At 31.7% G+C, this 14,015-nt stretch overlaps 1 pseudogene; it reads left to right on the forward strand.

The window, feature by feature from the left end:
• The first annotated feature begins 12,409 nt into the window (after window positions 1–12,409).
• LOC18594603 (carboxylesterase 20 pseudogene) lies at window positions 12,410–13,740 on the forward strand (annotated as a pseudogene).
• The last annotated feature ends 275 nt before the right edge of the window (window positions 13,741–14,015 follow it).

A 14,015-nucleotide genomic window follows, 5' to 3' on the forward strand; every position in this document is an offset into this window, starting at 1 on the left:
TTTACTTTAGTTCCTCTCTCTAACAACATTCAATTTAGCTGTTAAATAGGATGACGTGATGTGCCACATTTTTGTTGACGTGGTGGTGTGGGGTAGCAACATGTTAACGTAGCACTGCCATGACACCTTCACATGCCGATGTGGCAGTGCCACATCATCCTTTTAAGTTTGGATTGTTGACATGGCATGTTAGGTGATGTGGCAATGCCACATCAACATATCAAAGTGATGTGGCACTACCACATTAGCATTAAGACTGAAGTTGTTGACGTGACACATGTTGGAGCCACGTGGCATATCAAGAGACTAACACGTCACTCCCTTCTTCTACAAAAGATGACTTGCCTTGCTAAGATTCGAACCAAGTCTTGTAGTAAATATACTAAGCTCCTTACCATCATACATAAGTCCTTGCTTTTAATAATTTTTTACTTTTTTTTCTCTATATTTCTTTCTTATTCTTTTTTCTAAAACTACGTCGTTTTGGATCCTTTTTACATTCTCAAAAACCCTAACTATAAAACTCTAAATATAAGAGAGAGAAAAAAAAAAGGTAGAAAGAGAGAAGGGAAGGAAAAAAATGAGAAAAAGATACTCTTATAACTAAACATTTGGAGAGTGTAAGAAGGTTCCAAAACAACATAGTTTCAGGAAAAAATAAGAAAGAAAAAGAACGAAAGAAAATAAAAGTAAAACTTATTGAAAATAAGAGTTTAGGCATGATGGTAAGGAGTTTAGTGTTCTTGTTAAAGGTCTTAGTTTTAACCTTAATAAAAGCACATTATTTTTTGGAGAAGAAGAGAGTGATGTGCAGTTTCTTAACATGTCATGTGGTAGCCTCTTAACATGCCATGTCAGCATTTACATCATTTTATTTAACGGTTAAAATGGATGTTATTAGAGGGAGGATTAAATTGAAGCAATTTTCAAAATCGAGGGGCTAAATTGCTTCAAATTAGAGAAATAGAATTAAATTGAACAAAACACATGAGTATAAGGACCTCTCAAGTATTTTGACCATTTTTAATTAAAAACAATAGTCTTAGAAAAAAAAGGAAAGAGATAACAAAAGAAAAAAATGAATTGGAGAAATAAATAAAAAAAGGAGTATATCTATTTTTTTTATTTAAAGTTGACTTATTACTAAAATCATTACTTTTTCAAGAGAATTTCAATAAAACCTCAAGGAGATAAAAGAGTATTGAAATGAGTGTATATTTAATGAAATTTAAGAAATTTTTTGTATTTTACCAAAATATGAATATATAGTGATATAATCCATGAATAAGACCCATAAAATCTTTCTTAAAAAAGTTTACATTACTTACACACAACACAACTAATAATGTAAATGACCCAATCAGTTAAATCAGGTTGTGGTGGTCACATAACTTCATTGCCCTATGTGTCTTTCTATCATTATGCAATAAAAGAGTATATTTAATAGATGGTCATTACCCCTATACAATAAAAAAATCATGTCAACTTTTGTGACCCAATTTTTGTCATTATTTTTGTTTCTGGTATTGTTAGAATGGAAAATATACAAAAATAATGAAAAAAATTAAAAAAGATAAAAAAAGGAAAATTTTTGTAAATTTTTAAAATAACATGACTATTTGAATAGTGTTATGAATATTTTTATAAATATCCATTTATGTTATATATATCTAGATTTGGATGTAGATTAGATTGGATCAAGATTAAGATTTAATACATCCATCTAATCTCTTAGTATTATCTTCATTTCGTAAATTATATCTAGATAAAGGGTTATTAGCTTATAAATAAGTCTCTCACTTCATTTGTAAATACATACTTGAATAAGATCTTTTTACTCCTTTTAAATACTTTCTTTTATAGTGGTTATTTGAAGTTTTATTTCATAATATAATATCAGCAGGATTCTCTAATCTCTCAATTTCTGGTATTAGTGTGTTTTAATCATCTTCAAAATTCAAAAAGATTTCAATGATTGGGTTTTAATTTTTGATTTTAGCAAATCAGGTAAAGCTTTGTTATTAGTTTGTTTTTATCATCTTCAAGCTTTAAAAGGATTTCAATAGTGAGTTTTTTTAATTTCTAGTTATAACAAATAAGGTAAATGACTTGATATCTCTTTGATATTCTTATTTCCTGGTGCAACCTTTTAGAGTTAGTTAAACATGTTTAGAAACAAAACAACAAGAAAAGAATCCATTTTCCCCATGAACCTTCAATGGCCGAAAGTTCCAAGAAGAAAAGTGAAGATAAATTTGCCTAATTGTGTGTTAATTAGTTGTGCTTGGTGAATTGAGGGATTGGAAAAGAAATGGAGCAAGTTGGAGTGAAATTGGACGCATTGGCCAATTTATTGGATGAAAAATCGACTTAGGTCAATACCGGGTCTAGATGGCTACCTATGCATTTTTCATTTCATATCATGCATATATATCGAGCCTGAAATAGCTTATGACTGTTAGACACAATTTAATTGAAATATGTGCCATGGATTATGGCTAGGTGGTGAGCCATTAGATACGGGTAAAAGACTGTACCCGCGGACTGAAAATAGGAGTATATCGACTCCTAGAACAGTGAGTAAACTTACTATCGTCTTAATTATCTAGAGTAGATTTATTTAATTGTGTGATTTTATAGAAAAATGGTTTAATTGGAAAATTATTGTGTTTTATGAGAAAATGAGATTTTATAAAATAATTTTATAAAATTTTTAAAAATTTAATAATGATTTCAAAAATAGAGTAATTGGAGACCTATACTATGATTGTGTTGTTTATCCATGATTTTACATTAAATGGCTTATGATAAATATGGGTATGACTAGTTATTTTTATGATTTAAAGAATATGTGAACTACTTTGATTTGCCTTGAATGTGTTAAGTGAGCCATGTCATACTATTGTGATTTTATTGGTTGGTGGATTATAAAGTGGGCACTGCAGTGACTGGGGTTCCGTGGGCCAGCCTAATTAGAGGGGCACGGTTCTCAATTATTGAGCTTACCTCGATTGGAGAGGCGCGTAGGATAACTCCCGAGGTAGGATTTGAGTACACTTCACACTGGTCACCACGTGAAATTGGGACTCAGCCAACGCCAAGGAACGACTGTGTTGTCAGAGGTGAAATGTGTTTGTGTGTGTGACAATAAACAGCCTTGGCGGTCTCGGTAAGATGCCTTCTCAGGGTATCCCCGAGAATGGATTTTTGGCAAGGGCTAAGTTTTTGAAAAGTGCATAAGTCATGTTGAGTAATTGGATGAAATCCAATTATTTATATGGGTTGGGATGAATTATTTTAATTGTCTCCTATTACTCGGCTTTAAATTATTTTGATGATGTCTATCTACTCACTGGGATTTTATAATCTCACCCCTTCTTCCTATACATTTTTCAGGCTCAGGACAATTTGTTGATAGTTGATTAAAATGAAAATTAATCTCGGAGTTGCATCTTAGAAAGTAAGGGTTCGTAGCCTTACATCTTTTTAGTCAGTTGGGGGCCCACGTGTCAAGCCCGACCTTATAAAATACTTTCCATGTCATTCATATGATTGACAATATGCTTGCATACTTGGAAAGCCCCGTAAGAAAAATAGTTAAAGACGACAATGTACCAAATGGTACAATTAAGTTAATTTAAGTCTCGAACTAGATCAAATAGAGAATTTAAAATGAAATTAAGAATATTAAAGTTCCAGAATGGTTTAATATGGTGATTTGGAGTTCGATGATCAATTTGGAGTCAAACCGAAATTTTTACTATCTAGGGGCAAAATGGTCATTTGCCACCTAGGGACACAATGGGAATTTTTAGAAAAGAATTTTTTTTTTGGCCCCATTTGACTTATTGGAGTATAATTTGAGGGTTTGGCAGTGAAAAAGTTTAATTCCAGTGATTTCTAGAGTATAGGGGTAAAATCGTAATTTTGCCACTCGCGGACAAAATTTGAGATTTTGAGAGAATTTAGATCAAATTTGACAAATTGGAGAATGGTATGAGTATAAGGGATGAAAAATATGTCTATGGGCAATTTTTCAGTTTTTGAGGCAAAAATGTAATTTTTGATTTTTACGGGGTAAAAAGTGTAAATTTCAAAAATTACTCCACCAAGACTTTGGATAAGTCTGAGAATTTTATCTAAGCTATGGATATGTGGGATAAGTGTATGGTGAAAATTTGGAAACAAATGGATGGCTAGAATTTAAGGAATTAATAAAACATTAAAAAAATAAATAAAATAATATTATATTATTTTAGCCTTTAAAAAAGTAAAAATTCCAGAATTCTCATCTTCTTCAGCTGTCCAAACCAGGGGAGAAAAGGGGGAAAAAAACAAATAAGAACCCTACCTGAAAATTTGGGGAAAATCAAGAGAAATCAAGAAATCAAGCATTGAAAAGGTAAATTTCATTGATTTTCCTTGGGATTTTCACTACCCATGCATTTTTTTTCTCATTTTCATGCAAAATTAGAAAGTGGGTATGGACACCCATGCTGGCCAAACCTCCATGGATGAGTTTTGAGCTTGATTTTTGGTTGATTTTAATTGAATTAAGTGATTTTAGTTAAGTTATATTGAAATATAGCAAAAAAAAGCTAGAGATATAATTTTCTCCCATTGGAACCCATTATGCCGAATTTTCTAGGGGAATATTGGCTGCTGATCTTGATGTTTATTTGAGGAATTATGATGAATAATGATGAATTATGAGCCTAGAAAAATAATGGAAATTTTCGGAGCAAAAATACAAATTTTTACCCATTAGGGATATTTTCGTAATTTACTATCGGGGACTGATAATTTGCACCACACTGAGGGACATTAAGTCAATTTGGGTGCAATTGAGGTATAGAAAATGAAAAAAATTAATTTGGAGTTTAAACGGACACGTATATCGATTTATCGGGTAAAAGATCGAAATAGGCTAACGCTGCGTTTAGGCAAAAATTTAGACATTTTTGCATTCCATATCAAGCATTAGTAGTCTAAATTAGTTTAATTTCAATTTAGTATCAATGTGGTGAATTTCTCGATTTTGTACTGTGTCAAGGTGGTGAGTCCTCCGATAAAGGTAAGGGAATGGCACTCGAGGACCAGTAGTATGAGTATTTTGAAAATTCCCACTCTAGACACGGTGAGTAACCTTACCATTATTTTAATTATCTAAAGTATGTTTTTATTCGATTTTGGTGAATTTTATGAAAATGAGTTCAAATGGTAAATTTTTATGTTTTGTAAACAAAATGAGTTCAAATGAAAATATTTTATAAATTGTCTTGAAACGAAATAACGATTTTGAAAATAGAATAATTGGAGACCACTGATATGTTGTAAATTTAAAATTGAATTAATGGCTTATGTTATTGTATTGGCATGACTGGCTGGGCTGTGTTTTTTATGAATTGTATGAATTGCTTTATTTTACCCTTGTAGGCTGGGTAGTAATATATTAACCCTGTCATGCTGTCAAAATTTTATTGTATGGTGGGTTTGACCTGCTGCAGTGGGCTGGGTTCTGTGGACTAACCTATTAGAGGGGCACAGAATCCTGTTATATTTTTACCTCGGTTGGAGAGGCGAGTAGGGTAACTCCCGAGGTATAACTTTAAAGTTCACTTCACGCCAAACCACCACGTGAAGGGGAACTCGGCCAACGCCAATGAATGACTATGTTTTCAAAATAAAAACATGACTTTCTAATAGTCTTGGCGGACTCAGTTGGGATAGCCCTCGGCCAAGGTATCCCAGATAACTGAGTATGATAATAATTTTTGGCATGAGCCAAGCTTTTTAAGAAATTCATAAGCCATACTGATTACTTGCTTTAAATAAATTGATTTCATTTTGTTGAAATAAGTTGAAAGATGATAAATTACAATTTGATGAAATGTTTTAATAGTCTCCTTTTACTCGACTTTAAATATTTTGAGTGATGTTTGTTACTCACTGGGATTTTATAATCTCACCACCCTCCTTTTCACCCATTTCAGGCTCAGAATAGATTGTAGATAACTGATATCGGCGAGGATTACAGTTGAACTTGCCACATCCAAAGACTGTAGGTTCATTTCTTTTGATATTTTTGGTCATTCGTGGGCTCATGTGTCATTGTAAATTAAATTCTATACTTTGGTTATCTGTATTACGGTATGTAAGAATTTATTTTGCTTTTACGTTATAAAAATTATTTATGCAGTGTTCTTAAAATATCGTTTTATGTGAAAATTAAATATTTTATTTAATATTTTTATTTTATTATAACAGTCATAATTCCATTTTAAACGAATGTTTTAGACATCCAAATTTTTTTTTGATTATGAAACATGTGTTTTCCACTTACATACTATATTTTTAGATGATTTTGAGATTTTTGGGGTAAATGACCAAAATACCCCTGTGAGACGAAAATTATTATTTTATTTGTTTAAGTTGGAAACAGTTTAAAATCTTTTAGAATGTGGTATTTGGAAACAGTTACCCACAGGGGAAATGAAAAGCTGATATTAAAGCCTTGCGGGGTTTCGGTTGACATTCCGGGTAATGAATGTCGATCGAGACGTCGCGGCGGTTGTCACGGGCTCGATGGAAGTTCAGGGTCGTGACACCACGTGTCACTATAAAAGTAATTTTATTCTTCAGTTATTTGATTTAATGTATGTATGAATATATTTAGCTTTTACACCATGTTTTTGGAGAGTTTCGGTATTTTCGAAGAAAAATGACGAAAATGCCCCTGTGAGCTAGAAAGTAATATTTTATTGTTTTGATTTGGAAATGACTTATGATTTTTTTGAAATGTGAGATTTAATAACTGTCGCTCACTGGGGAGATGCGGAAGCTGATGCTAAGCCTTGCGGGGTTTCGACCGGCATTCGGGGTAATGAGTGTCTATCGGGACGTCGCGGCGGTTGTCACTGGCTCGATGAGAGTTTCGGGTCGTGACATAACCCATTTTTCAGAATTGAATTCATCATAATAACTCAATATTCAACCATGAAAATCAAGAACAAAAGCATGGGTAAGCTAGGTATCAAGGAGAACTAAAGAAATTCTAACTTACCTAGCTTGTTTCCTTGATTTCTTCATTTTTTCTTTGATTTTCTCTCTCTAGGGTTTTGTTTTTGTTTTCTCTCTCTTCTTGCTGGTTTGGCCGGCCATGGGGTGGAAGATGGGCTGATTTTATGCCTTTTTATAAAAAAATAATAAAATAATAAAAGTATGACACATGGCATCATGTCATTGGCCCGTTTTTAAAATTTTAAAATTTTAATCCTTTTTATCTCCACCACACAATTAGTCAATGGTCAAAATGAGGATAAAGGAAGACCATGTGCTGAAAAAATGTCCTGGTGGTGGAAAATTACAATTTTGCCCATGGGGTGGTAAAATTACCATTTTACCCTTTTTCTCCAAATTATACCGAAATTAAAAATTTTCACTTCTAAACCTCAAATCTTACTCCAATAAGTCAAATTATACTCCAATAAGTCAAATGGGGCCAAAAAAATCTTTTCTAAAATTTTCATTTTGTCCCTAGGTGGCAAATGACAATTTTGCCATTGGATAGCGAAAATTTCGGTTTGACTCTAAATTGATCATCGAACTCCGAATCACTATATTAAACCATTCTGGGACTTTAAAATTCTTAATTTCATCGTAAATTCTCTATTTGATCTATTTCGAGGCTTAAATCAACTTTGTTGTACGTCTAGGTACAATACCGACTTTTGTAAATTTTTTGGGACTCTCTTAGTATGCAAACATGCTATCCATCACATGTATGTCATGACAAATATTTTTTTATAAAGTCGGGCTTGTCATCTTCTCCCCCACTTGGATCAACCATATGATCCTTCTTCTTGATTGATTTCGATATCCGGCTAAATATTAATATTTTAATATTGTTTCATTAATAAAATATTATTTTATTCTAAAAATTTTATCTTGTCTCCTTGGTACCCGAAATACCTTATTATGCCTCACTTTCAGAATATTTTATCCTAAACTACTCCTTTCGTCTTTTATCACTTTTAAACATTTTAATTGACCTCAATTTGCATTCAATCAACTTTATTTATCACCATATCAAAGTATGGGGTATTTCATGATAGGTGTAGATGCCATTTTTTTTTTATGATTTTTGTGATTTTAATTCTTACTTTCATTTTTATTTTGATTTTTCTTTTTAAGAAATGTTATTGGGCTTAATTTTCTGTTGGGCATCTCTATGTCTTGAAAGCCCACAAAAAGTTTTCATAGTTTCCCAATGGGCTTCTAAGACCATAAGGCTAGCAAGTCCAAAACTAAAAAAATTATCAAAAACAAATAAACAAAATATAATAAATAATTTTCTTTTTCCAAATAGGGGGAAATTGGAAATAACTGCCGTGGTAGCCAACTAAGGCTAAACTGGCACGTAATCAATCTTTTCCTTTTCCAAGTTGGATCGGCTCTTCTTTCTCTTAATGTTTGCCAATTTTAGCTACGTCTTTTTTTTTTTTTAGAATTTACCTCTCTTATCCCCCTCCCTCAAATGGTGAAGAATTCAAGTCAATTTTAAAAGTTAAACTGCCAAAAAGTCAAACTGCCAAACCCAAAAATGTTGCCATTGGCAGCATACAACTGCCAATAGTACCTTTGCTTATAAAAAGAGATCTCAAAAAAAAAAAAAAATAGAGAAAATAAAATCCTAAAAAAATTTTTCCTTTCAGCAATTGTGAAACTCAATATATATTTATATATATTCATAAGTAATGTTATGGGTATTAATATATAAAAAATTTAGTAATAATAATAACAGTGAAGGATACTTTAAATTAGTTAATAGAAAATAAAATATTATTAGCTTAGAAATTGAATTATAGAATATTCATAATTAGAAAAAAAATAGGATTTTTATGCATAAAGGAAATACAATAACATAGGAAATATATTATTTGGGTTATATTGATGATAAAATTTTTACCTAGGATGCATGAAGTCACTATACTATCACAGATTAATTTTTTTAGGTAAGAGATTTAACTAAAGCTCTATTAGTATGATGAGAGGGCTTTAATTTTTTAAGTCTCAATATTTTTCATCCAAGTATTACATTAAATTAGTAACATGAAAATATAGGAAATTGTTAGCTTAGAATAGAAACATAGAACATTTATATCTAAAAGAAACAAATAAAAAATAAAATAAAATATAGAATATTTATTATTCTAAGAAATAATGAAGTATTTGATAATACAAAATATATTATTTGGATTATATCAAAGAGGGAATTTTTACTCGAGCCGTGAGAAGTTGTAATCTCGGGTTAATTTTCTTAGGTGGGAGATTTGATTTGAACTCTAACAGTATTGTGAGAAGGTTTTAATTTTGAGTTTCAATATCTTAATTCAAACAAAATGTTTTTTAAATATTAATAAAAGATATTAAAAAATGAAAAATAATAATAACAATCCTAGATATATAATGTAAAAGATGATAAATATTGAAAGCTATTACATGTCACGATCACGTTGTTTATTTGTCCTTGCATCCATTTAAATATATTTTGTACACGAGTTGAGGCCCCCATGATAGGACTTTTCGAAAAAGCTTGCGAAAGGCGAGTTCCCTTGAAAAATTCTCTAGGTGAAAGAATATTTTTGGGTTCCACCAGTATGATGGAGGGATCAGAGAATGTTCTTAATAAGAAGTTTTTACTTGTATTAAGGTTTGCATTACATGAAAACGTTTCTATTCGCAAATGTTTATCTTGATAATAGGATTTTTTGATAAGCTTACGAAAACGAGTTTTCTTGAGTAAATCCTTAGGTGAGAGAGTATTCTAGGTCCCACCAGTATAATGGGTAGATTCGGGAGATATTCTCAATAAATTGTGTTCATTTGATATTTATTGAGATTTATACCCTACATTTCATATTTGCAACACGTGTAAATCATACAAATGAACCGAATAAAGGACTTTAGGTCATGAATAAAATTAAAAATAAAATAATGAATAATGATTAAGAAAATATAAGAATAAAATTAAAAATTAAGGTTAAAATAAGATAACATATGATTAAATGATATTGTTTGTAAAACGAGCGTCATGAGGTGTTAATCTTTCCTCATGCGTAACCATACTTTCAAACCCAATTTCAAAATTCGTAGACCAAGTTTTTGTTCTTTAAACGAATCTAAAATCAATTTAGGACCATGTTATGTAGAATGAATTTAATAAATGATCAATCACACCTTATAAAAAGATTAGTGGTGACTCCCACGCTTTCTTGTTGAGGCGGATGGGTTATTGGACTTGCACGTAGCAACAATAGGTTTCTACTTAAATAACTTAGTGCTTGATGCACAAAGGGCTTATAAACATGAAAAATCACAAGGTATACTTGTTTTTATGAGAAGAAAAGCATCTAATAGATTGTTTGCAATGCACACATACTCTTTTGGTAGGTTTTTGTAAGAGTAACCAAGTGTTTGCTGTGAGATGAGCTCATAAATATGTAAAACCACAGTAAGTAGGTGATTTTATGCCATCAGAAGGCATAGATTTCGTGTTTCTCAATACGAATCTTCGATGTTGATAGGTTTTATGCGACAATAACAAAGTGTTTGTTGTGGATGAATCTACAAACACGTAAAATCAAATGAAGATTTGGTTTCGTGCAAAATAAAAGCATCTATATCTTATTTTTCAAGCAAATTTTCTATTTCGATAAGTTTTTTTTTTTTATAATAACGAAGTTTTTCTTGCGGGACAAAATTATAACCATGTAATACCCCCAAGAAATAAGTGGATTTGTGTGAAAGGAAAGCAACTACTTCATAAATCCCAATGCAAACTTGCTATATCAATTGTTATTCTGTAATAATGAGAAATTGTTTTTTGTGGCATGAACTTACAGCCATGTAAAGCCATAAGGAAGATGTGGTTTTGTGTAAAGGAAAATCATATATTTTACATTTCTGAATGTAAACTTTCTGTTTGATAAATTTTTCGTGAAAATATCAAAATATTTGCTGTGGGGGTACTTAAAAACATGTAAAATCAAAATGAATACTTGGTCCTGTGGGAAGGAAAACCATCTATTGCAATTTCCAATACAAACTTATTATTTTGATAGATTTTTCACAAAAATAACAAGGTGTTAAATGTGGGAAGAACTTATTTACATGTAAAATGACAAGGAATACTTGGTTGTGTGAAGGAAAAGTATCTATTATATGCTTTCAAATGCAAACTTTTTGTTTTGATAGTTTTTTCTTAGCAAAAATTGCAAAGTGTTTGATGCTGGTGGAACTTATATTCTTGAAAACTTATAAGAAGCACTTGATTTAGTGCCAAAAAAAAAAAATCTATTACATCGTTTTCAAAGTAAACGTTTTACATTGACAGGTTTTTTGTTATAAAAACAAAGTCTTTCTTATGGGATGAACCTATAAATATATAAATTTACAAGGAAGAAATGTTTTGACAAAATAAAAGCATATATTTTACGTTTTTCAATGCAAAGCATCTATTTTGATAAGTTTTTCTTATTAATAACAAAGTATTTGATGCTGGTGCAACTTATATATTTATAAAATCATAAGAAATACTTGGTTATTACACGTTTTTCAATACATATTTATTATTTTGATAAGTTTTTTTGTAAGAAATAATATAGTGTTTGATCTAAGAATGTCTGCCAAAATATCAAAGTGTTTGATATAGGGAGTGTTATGAGCATGCTGAATGACAAGAAATACTTGGTTTTTAACCATTAAAATAATCTTAATTATAATTAAAAATCATCGTAATTATTGTTGTCGATATAATTGAGATACCTATAATTACAGGCTTAAATAACCTTGTCCCAATGAAAAAGAAAATCAATTTTTTTGCACCCTTACTAATTTAAAAGTTGTTGACCATTATCTATACATGTACTTCTCAATTATTATGACATAACATGCACAACGTGATAATTAATTTAATTAAAAAATATTATAAATAAAATAAAATAAAATCAGATCATATCATATAACATAACATATGTGTACCTTATCCGGAGATGTAAATCTAAATCATATAATATGATTTAATTTCATTTTCAAATAACAAATATAATATATATATATATATATATATATATATATATATATTAAGATATATGTCTAAATGTGTTGAAACTATTACATTTTGTTATCAAATAAGATTCTGTACCAGTGGAAAATATTTTCTTTTCTATATTATTGTAGTATAAGTTTTCTTCAATTTGACTTCATCGGATAATAGAAACACTTGAACCTGTGATCTATGTAGCTGATGACCTTTTATTTCCATCAATTCACCAAAGTTAGGTATAATTAAATGATTATTTCTTCATTTACACATCACAAACCCCTTTTTCTTTTCTTGAAACGTAAGCCACACATGAAACCTCACCGAGAACGTCAATTGGCCCAATCCAAGCCTTCTCAGAGAACTCTACTACCATAAATACTACAATAAAGCTGAGGAGTTCCAACAGAATTACTGAGTACAATGTCAACGCAGACCATCCCTTCCAGTTCCATCTCTGATCCATTCAAACGCCTTCAAATCACCCTTAACCCCGATGGAACGCTAACTCGCCTTAACATTTTTGGTAGAACTCCAGCCAAACCAGAATCTTCCGATAACTCCACAGCAGTTCTCTGTAGGGACATCCCCATCAACTACTCAAACAATACTTGGGCTCGAATTTTCCTACCCAAGCAAGCCCTCGATCACAGTTCCACATCCGCTAAGAAGCTGCCGGTTTTGGTGCACTTCCATGGTGGAGGGTTCATTCTTTTCAGTCCAGATGAAACCATGTCTCATGAATTTTGTTCCAATATGGCTAGTGAACTCTCTGTTATCGTCGTATCAGCTAGCTACCGCCTGGCTCCAGAGCATCGGTTGCCAGCGGCATACGATGATGCCATGGAAGCCTTGTCCTGGATCAAAACCAGCCATGACAATTGGTTGGAAAATTATGCTGATTTCTCCCAGATTTTCTTGATGGGTGGTAGTGCAGGTGGGAACATTGCATATCATCTAGGACTACGCGCAGCTGAACAAGTTGACAGTCTGTCGCCGTTGAAGATCCAAGGGCTAATATTGCACCAACCTTTCTTTGGTGGGGTTGAAAGGACTGAATCAGAGTTCAGGTCAATTAATGATTCCATATTTTCTCCATGCGATAGCGACTTGATGTGGGAGTTGTCCTTGCCTATTGGCGCTAACCGTGACCATGAGTTTTGCAATCCAACAGTAGCCCATGGATCTACAGCTTTGGAGAAGATCAAGAGGCTAGGATGGAGGGTATTTGTCACCGGGTGCGATGGGGACCAATTGATAGACCGTCAAATTGAGTTGGTGAAGATGATAAAGAAGAAGGAAATTCGAGTGGTAAGTCGTTTTGTTGAAGGGGGTTTCCATGGGTTTGAGCTTGCCGATCCCTCCAAAGCTAAGGCATTGTATGTTGCCTTAAAAAATTTCATATTCTCTTCAATATAAGTTCTGATAATTAGGCAAAGGATAGGGGGAACTGTTTGAGTATGATTCCAGCCAAATGGAAAAAATAAGAAAGAATAAAGATAATAATAAACGAGAGAGGATTTCTTGTCACTTGTTGACGGCCAAACAAGATTTTCTTTTTATTTCTTAATATAACTATTATGTATGTTCTAACTTTCTTATGGTTTTTAAGTAAAGTAAGTTGACATTGCTTCCAATATAGTTTGCTGCCATTTACTCTGTTTCCATCCCCTTGATCAGATTGGTGTTGTGATTTACAAGCATCAATTCATTAAACCGAAATATCTTGTCCAGGATGCATTGTTGGTAGACTTTGTAAATAGGCATACTATTTGGTCACATTGCTGTACTGGATTAGTGGCAGTACATATAATATAAATATATTCACATTTTTTTTAAATTTTATTTAAGTTTTAATTAGAGTCTAACTCATGCTCAAGTTAAATTCGAACATTTTACTTCAATTGATGTT

The sequence above is a fragment of the Theobroma cacao genome, chromosome 7 (genome assembly GCF_053813885.1).
Source record: "Theobroma cacao isolate CCN51 chromosome 7, ASM5381388v1, whole genome shotgun sequence".
In the NCBI taxonomy this organism is placed as follows: Eukaryota; Viridiplantae; Streptophyta; class Magnoliopsida; order Malvales; family Malvaceae; genus Theobroma; species Theobroma cacao.